This window comes from Triticum urartu, chromosome 7A, assembly GCF_056163025.1.
Source record: "Triticum urartu cultivar PI428250 chromosome 7A, HENAU_Tu73, whole genome shotgun sequence".
NCBI lineage: Eukaryota > Viridiplantae > Streptophyta > Magnoliopsida > Poales > Poaceae > Triticum > Triticum urartu.
In genome coordinates, this window is record NC_141879.1 from 19,802,354 (window position 1) to 19,810,461 (window position 8,108).

Below are 8,108 nucleotides of genomic sequence, written 5' to 3' on the forward strand. Positions count from 1 at the left end.
TGCGTTGAAAACGCTCTTGCTCAACGGGATCCTCTGGCACGACGAATTCGTCGTCGTCGAGGCTTGCCTCGTCTTTGGAGGGAGGCATATAATTATCGTCCTCGACCTCCCTGTCTGCCGCTCTCTCGTGAGGGCTGGTTTCTCCATCCTCCTGTGCTAAATCTTGCTGGAGGGGGTTTTCTTCGGCACTCTCCGGAGTATTATTATCTCCCATGCTGGAATCACCGTTTTTGTGTTGGCGGGATTTTGAGCGGCGCCGCTGACGCCGGCGCTTAGGCTGTTTCTTGGAGGGGTCATCCTCCGCTGTTCCATCACCATCTGCTTCTTTTGGGGTGTCCACCATGTATATGTCATATGACGAGGTGGCTTTCCAGGGTCTAGTAGGCGCTGGTTCTTCGTCATCTCCTTCATCGGCGTCCATACCGTCGATGTCTTCGGAGTCAAAGTCGAGCATGTCGGTTAAGTCGTCGACAGTGGCTACAAAGTGGGTGGTGGGTGGGCTTTGAATTTCTTCATCGTCCGTGCCCCAACCTTGCTGACCGCAGTCCGGCCAGGGCTCTCCTGATAAAGAGAGAGACTTCAGTGTCTTCAGGATATCGCTGAAAGGCGAGTGCTGAAAGATGTCTGCGGCAGTGAACTCCATGATCAGCGCCCAATCGGATTCGATTGGCAGGGGCGCGGAGGGTTCGGAGCCCAGAGAGGAGTCCGGCTCCTTGGAGTCACGAGTCTCGCAGAGTACGGGGCTGGTGTTCGGCTCAATCGCCATTAGGATCGCAGCCCCCGAGGTGGCGTCCAACCGCCCATCCTCGATCGGCGCAGTTGGCTCCGAATTAAGGGTCAGAGCTGATGCGGGTGCGGCCTCCAGGTCACTGTTCGGCGGCAGAGCTAGATCATGCTCGTCGGGACAGTGCGGCGCGCTCGGTAGTGGCTCGACTCCGTCGAAGATCAAGTCCCCGCGGATGTCAGCCGTGTAGTTTAAGCTTCCGAATCTTACCTGACGGCCAGGGGCGTAGCTTTCGATCTGCTCCAGATGGACAAGTGAATTGGCCCGCAGTGCGAAGCCGCCGAAGACGAAGATCTGTCCGGGGAGGAAGGTCTCACCCTGGACTGGATCGCTGTCGATGATCGTAGGAGCCATCGAGCCTAACGGCGACGACACAGAGGAATTCTCAATGAAAGCACCAATGTCGGTGTCAAAACCGGCGGATCTCAGGTAGGGGGTCCCGAACTATGCGTCTAGGCCGGATGGTAGCAGGAGGCAAAGGACACGAAGCCTTACCCAGGTTCGGGCCCTCTCGATGGAGGTAAAACCCTACGTCCTGCTTGATTAATATTGATGATATGGGTAGTACAAGAGTAGATCTACCACGAGATCAGAGAGGCTAAACCCTAAAAGCTAGCCTATGGTATGATTGTTGATGTGTATGTTGTCCTACGGACTAAAACCCTCCGGTTTATATAGACACCGGCGAGGGTTAGGGTTACATAGAGTCGGTTACAATGGTAGGAGATCTGAATATCCGTATCGCCAAGCTTGCCTTCCACGCCAAGGGAAGTCCCTTCCGGACACGGGACGAAATCTTCAATCTTGTATCTTCATAGTCCAGGAGTCCGACTGAAGGTATAGCCCGGCTATCCGAACACCCCCTAATCCAGGACTCCCTCAGTGGGGGCGCAGTGGGGGTGGTGGTGGACGACAGCGACAACGCCGGGGAAGTGGGCGGCGGGGGAGGGGGCGGCAGGGCGTGCCACGGGAGCTGCTGGCTTTTATAGGCCTCTATGTGAAATGACCAAAATACCCTGGTGGGGGTATGGTATTTACAATTTATTGCCATTGGAATTTTATCTGACGGCCCAGGTCGATTGGGTAAATATCTAACGACCCACTGCGATTTGGATCGAGATCCGATGGTCTGTGTCGCGAGGAGATTTCGATCGGACGGCCAGAATGCCCAAATCGCTGAGGAGCCAGGGAGTTCGAGCAGATTCGTTTTTCTGGATATACAGGGTCTTTGCCATGATGTGGTCAAGAAGCACAAGTGTAACCTACATTCGTTGCCGCCCTGGAGCAAACGAAGGGAAGGATTCACAAGTGCCTCGATGACGAAGTATGAGAAAAGAAAATTGAGTTTTGGTTTTCTTATTGTGAAATTGATGTGCTTGAACTATGTAAAGGAATACAACCCTCTCTCGATACAAGCTTTTATCCCGTTTTATATATAAAGCAAGCACCGAACCAAATACACGGTCGAACAATACAAAAAAATGAGGTAGCCCTCAAACAATGCCGATCCCAGATAACAAGATCACGTAGAACACAACTATGCAACAAAAAAGAGCATTTGAAAAAGTGAATACAATGCCACACTCAGACCTAAACACCTAATCTCTACGAGAACGCTCTAGGAGGGAAAACAGCGGAAAGCGTTGCCACTGTCGAGTCCAGAGGAGACAAGGGTTTTCACCCGAAACCCTGACACGAAGAGGAGGACCATGAGTCCACGACGACATAGCGGCACCCACAAGTGTCGTCGTCTTGTGCGACAAAGCGCAGAGCTTCCGTTCGGCAGCTCCCGCGTGCCACCACTTTCACCCGAAACCCTGACACGAAGAGGAGGACCATGAGTCCACGACGATGTAGCGGCATCCGCAAGTGTCGTCGTCTTGTGCGACAAAAGCGCAGAGCTTCCGTTCGGCAGCTCTCGCGTGCCACCACTTTCACCCGAAACCCTGACACGAAGAGGAGGACCATGAGTCTCAGCCTGGACGACACGAGCAAGCTTTGCGGCCCGCTCGTAGCCCATTCAGGATCAGACCGTATGGTCCAGGCCCGGTAGAAAAACATGACAGTCCGGGCCCAGAAATACAGACCGCGAAAAGTTCGGTCCGGTCCGGTCTTTAACCGGGCCGACCGAGCGGACAGATGGTGCAAGGCCCATGAAAAGGCCATCTGGCTTGACAAAGTGAGCGACCCCCCTCCCCTTGTTCCATTCCCCCTCCTCCTGGGTCGATTCTCTTCTTGTTCTCCTCACAACGCCTCCTCCTCTCCAATCCTCCTCCTCTCCAATCCCTAACCCTAAGGCGACGGCGCCATCGCCCACGGCCTCTCCCCTTCACCGACGGCGCCATCTCGTCCAAGTCCGAGCTGGAGGAGCACGTGTACGTCGGGGGCGCAGCAAGGCCAGCACGACATCGGTCCTGTCTTCCCTGGTTCCTCGCCGAGCGCCACGAAGAGGAAGAGGTAATGTTTGAACAAGAAACTTTTGTCCCACTAAGAGTTTCTGAATTTTCTGAAGATAGTCTCCCTCGCCGAACTGAGATGATTCAGTGCTAGAGACTTAGATAGGAGATCTGGAGATGTAGTGTTTGAACAAGAAACTTTTGTCCCACTAAGAGTTTCTGAATTTTCTGAACTAATGTAAGAGTTTCAAGAGATGTAGTGTTTCAACAGCAAACTTTAGTCAGGAGATGTTGTGTTTCAACAAGGTTTTCTATGCTATAATAATTAAATAGTGTGCAGCATATTTATGTGCATTATACATTGTGCATGACATATTAGAGACCAGCGGTAGATTTCACCAAAGAAGAACAACTAGGAAAGCTCCGCTGATACACTAGTAATTTGAGAGGCAACATCACTGTACAAACACATACAAACATGAATTTTCAGATGGCGTTTGCTACTATGGTGACTGACAGTGAATCGTATGGTTACGGTTGATGGCAATGGCATGCCTGAATCCATTTTAGCAAGAGCAAGAGAATGCCAGTATATGCATATGTAGTGTTTCAACAGCAAAGTTCAGTCAGGAGATTATACTGACAACTGACAATAGTTTCTAAAAAAAATGCTTGATTGCACACTATTGCTAAATGACCATATGTTTGTTTGCACCAGTACTAGATGATTTAACATGTTTGGTCAGGAGATGTAGTTCTAGAGAGTACACAGTATGTGCCGAACAAGGTTTTCTATGCTACAACAAGAAGAAGATGAATTATTTGCACTTGATGGTTGATGTACTGACTTTGGATATTATGTGCTGTTTTTTTGTAGAGAATGGTGAAGGAGAAGGGGAATGAGAAGGGAAAGGGTGCTGATAAGGAGAATGGGAAGGCGAAGGGTGCTGGTAAGGAGAATGGGAAGGCAAATGGGAAGGCGAAGGCAAAGGAAAAGAGCTTGAATTACCTAATTAGGCAAGATTCGGCACTGCCTCCACCGGTTCTGAGGAAGAAGAGCAAACCTAAGGTGCAGATTAGGAAGGCGAAAGACTTTCCCAATGCCCCAATGGGAGAGTTGATTTGTAGCTTAAAAAACACCCTCCGCCTCCTCCGCGTCTCCCCGACCGTACCGGTGCCGGTGTGCGTGCCGCGGAAGCCGCTGCCTCCGGCTCCGCAACCGGCTCCGAGCTGCCTCATGCATCTACTATTGTATGATTGCTTTACTTGATGCTTGATGTAGCCATATTTCCATATAACCATATAGTTGTTGTTTCCCTTATTTGTGCGCTCATGTGTGTTAGGTGGTAGAGGACGAGGAGAAGGAGGAGGACGACGAAGACGAGGACATGGATGAGGACAAGGACAAGGAATATGAGGAGCAGAATCTATTTGTGGTTCCTCCATTGCAAGCGGGTGCTGATATGTCGGATGATGATACATCAGATGGGTATAAGGAATCATCTGATGAACTAGAAGGTGACACTATGTCCGAGGAATCACTTGTGCATGTTGTCTCTAGTGAGGAGGAGGCAAGAGAAAGGAAAAGGAAAAAAGAACAAGAGGCCAAGAGCCAATGCTCCTGTTAGGATGTCATCCGATGTTTGGGCCCATTTTCACAAGGTCAGGGAGCCATGTGAGAAGACTGGAGAGATTGTGTTGTAGGCTGTTTGTAATTATTGTAGCGACAAGAAGTATGCGTATACGCAAGGTGGCAGCACCTCAACTATTGGAAGGCATTTTTAAAATGTGAGGGTTACACGTCCAAGATGGCTAGGGATGCCATCCAAACAACTCTTGAATTGCGCAAAATCAATGGTATAACAAGTGGTCCAAAAATGCACCCCTCTATTGAGTACAACCAAGGAATCGTCAAGGATCTTATTGCTAAGATGATATGTGTGCATGAGTATTCATTTAGAATGGTTGAACATGAGTGGTTCAACATTCTAATGAAGTGCATGAATCCAAATTATAAACCCATTGGAAGGAAGGCAATACGAGCTGAGTGCATGAGGGTCTACAGGAAAGAAAAAGATGTGCTTAAATCTGTCCTAAAGTGTGTGAGCTCCATATGTCTAACTACAGATTTGTGGACAAGCAACCAAACCTTATCTTACATGTGTGTGGTTGCACACTATATAGATGTGAATTGGAAGATGCAAACCCGTGTTCTTGCTTTCATAGAGTTGGATCCTCCTCACTCTGGAAATGGCATTGCAGATGCTCTCTAAGCGTGTGTGACAGAATGGAATATTGAGACCAAAATTATGTCTGTGACACTTGACAATGCTTCAAACAATGATGGTGCGATCGACGCTTTGGAGGCCAAGTTCTTGTTTCGGAGAGGTATGCTTTTATGCCTTTTGTTTTTGCTCATATGCTTGTTGCTATGCTCATATAGAAGCTCTTTGTGCTCATATGTTTGATGTTTGTGCTCATATGCTTGTTGTTTTTGCTCACATGCTTGCTGTTTTTACACATATGCTTGATGTTTTTGCTCATATGCTTGTTGCTATGCTCATATAGAAGCTCTTTGTGCTCATATGTTTGATGTTTGTGCTCATATGCTTGCTGTTTTTGCTCACATGCTTGCTGTTTTTACACCTATGCTTGCTGTTTTTGCTCATATAAAATTTGTCTTTTGTAGGTAAGGACTCCGAAGGCCAATATTTTCATATCCGTTGTTGTGCACACATCCTCAACTTGGTTGTGCAATATGGGACAAAGATCTTAGATAATCTGATAAACAACTTGAGAGAGACGGTGAAGTACTTCAAGAGGTCACCTTCTCGTCTCCATGCTTTTGTTGCCACTTGCAAAAGCTTGGGTGTCAAAGTTGGTAATCATTTACACCTAGATTGTAAAACAAGGTGGAGTTCAACCTATAAGATGATTAGCACTGCCCGTGATTGTAAGGAAGCCTTGACCTCTCATGCTGGTTCCAATGCCAACTATGCTTGGGCGCCGACAAACGCAGAGTGGGACATGTATGACCTTATCTCTCCATTACTTGAGAGTTTGGCTGAGGTGACAAAAGCATTTTCAGGAAGTTTATATCCCACTTCGAACATCTTCTGCCCATACATTGTTGGCGTCAAGCTTGCAATCAAACATGCAATGACTAGTGATAGTGACCACCACAAGGAAATGGGTGAAGCAATGTTGGAGAAGTTTGACAAATATTGGGAAGAAAAGAACAATGCCATGGTGATCGCAACCATCTTTGATCCACGGTACATATGCTTGTTGTTTTTACTCCAATGGTTGTTGTTTTTTACTCATACGGTTACTGTTTTTACTCCAATGGTTGTTCTTTTTTACTCATATGCTTGTTGTTTTTACTCGTATGCTTTCTAATTCACTCCAATGATATCATCTTTGATCCTAGGTACAAGATGGGTTACACAGAGTGGGCCTTTGGAGAACTATATGGAGAAGGAAGTACGAGGTTTAGGACTGAGATCAAAATCGGGGAGAAAAGTTGGCGGCCTTGTATGACAAATGTGTTGCTCAAGATAAGCGAGCTGGAAATGGAGAAAGTTCATCTTCCTCTGAAAACATTCCTAGTATCCCGGTTCAAGCTGGGTACGAGTCCTTCTTATCGTCCCGTTCAACAAGAATATCAAAGAGTGAGTTGAGGAACTACTTAGAGGATGAGGTTGCCCCTCGCAACAAGGCTCTCGATCTTCTTGGTTGGTGGAAAGACAATGCTCCTAGGTACCCAATTATGGCCAAGATAGCCAGGAGGTTCCTTACTATCCCGACTACCTCCGTGTCTTCGGAATCTACCTTCAGCACGACCGGAAGGATTTTAGGTATGTCAACTCGTACTATTGAACTTTGGATATAAACTTGTCAACTTCTCATCCTCAAACTAGTTTGTCAACTTGTGTTGTATTAGATGACTATAGGAGTTCATTAAACTGGTTATGGTGGAGGCATTAGTTTGTGGTGCAAGTTATATCAAGGGTGCTCACATTGACTTGAATCTGGTGGTATGTTTGCCATCTTTTCCTTACCTTTTCTTTCTTTCTTTTATGGTCTTGTTATATGTGATGTGAGCATTTGTCTAACTTCCGCACTTGTAGCCGAGGGATGAGAATGAAGAGGATGATGTTGAGACCATCAAGTTACCCATTGTGGTGGAGGAGATCAACGATTGGTAACTATTCTTCCTACATGTTTCACTTGTCATACGATACCAAATATTTATGTGGATGTTGCTTATCTTACTTGTAGACGTTCATCATGTGGATGTTGATCTTGCTATTTTGGAGATGAATGTCAAAGTGATCTTTCTCATGTGAAGGCTACTTTTGCATTTCTGTTATGTTGGAACCTTTCAAATCATGAACTATGAATTGTCACTGCTAGCTTGGAGACGAACCTCTCATTTGTGTTATGTTCAACTTGTCAATTGACATGGACTTGGAATTGTCATTGCAAGTTTGTAATCGTGTCGTTCAATGATGGTAAGACCTTATGTTTGTGGATGTGATATTTGTGCTATTCTTCATCTCAGAATCAATCGTTTTGATGTCCAAAATATAAATAAAATGCTGTCCAAATTTAATTATGCCATACTAGTCATTATACAAAAACAGAGCACTCATTAAATTTGGACAGCCTAAACTATGGCCAAAAAGCTGAACAGGACACTCCCAGGAGAAGCTACAGTCTAAATAATGGCCAAAACGCTTAATAGAGCACTCCCAGAAACAGCTACAGTCTAAATACGACAAAACAACCTAAACAGTGGCCAACAAAGCACTCACAGGCTGAAAAACAGCCTAAACAGAGTCCCAGCCATCGGTCCCATTCGGTCCATTTGGGCTGACCGAGCTTTGCTCCTCTCGGTCCGGTCCTGAAAAAATAAGCTCACTGGC

At 46.8% G+C, this 8,108-nt stretch overlaps 1 pseudogene; it reads left to right on the forward strand.

Moving 5' to 3' along the window:
• The first annotated feature begins 4,809 nt into the window (after positions 1-4,809).
• On the forward strand, positions 4,810-7,388 carry LOC125520950 (zinc finger BED domain-containing protein RICESLEEPER 2-like; annotated as a pseudogene).
• Positions 7,389-8,108: the final 720 nt, after the last annotated feature.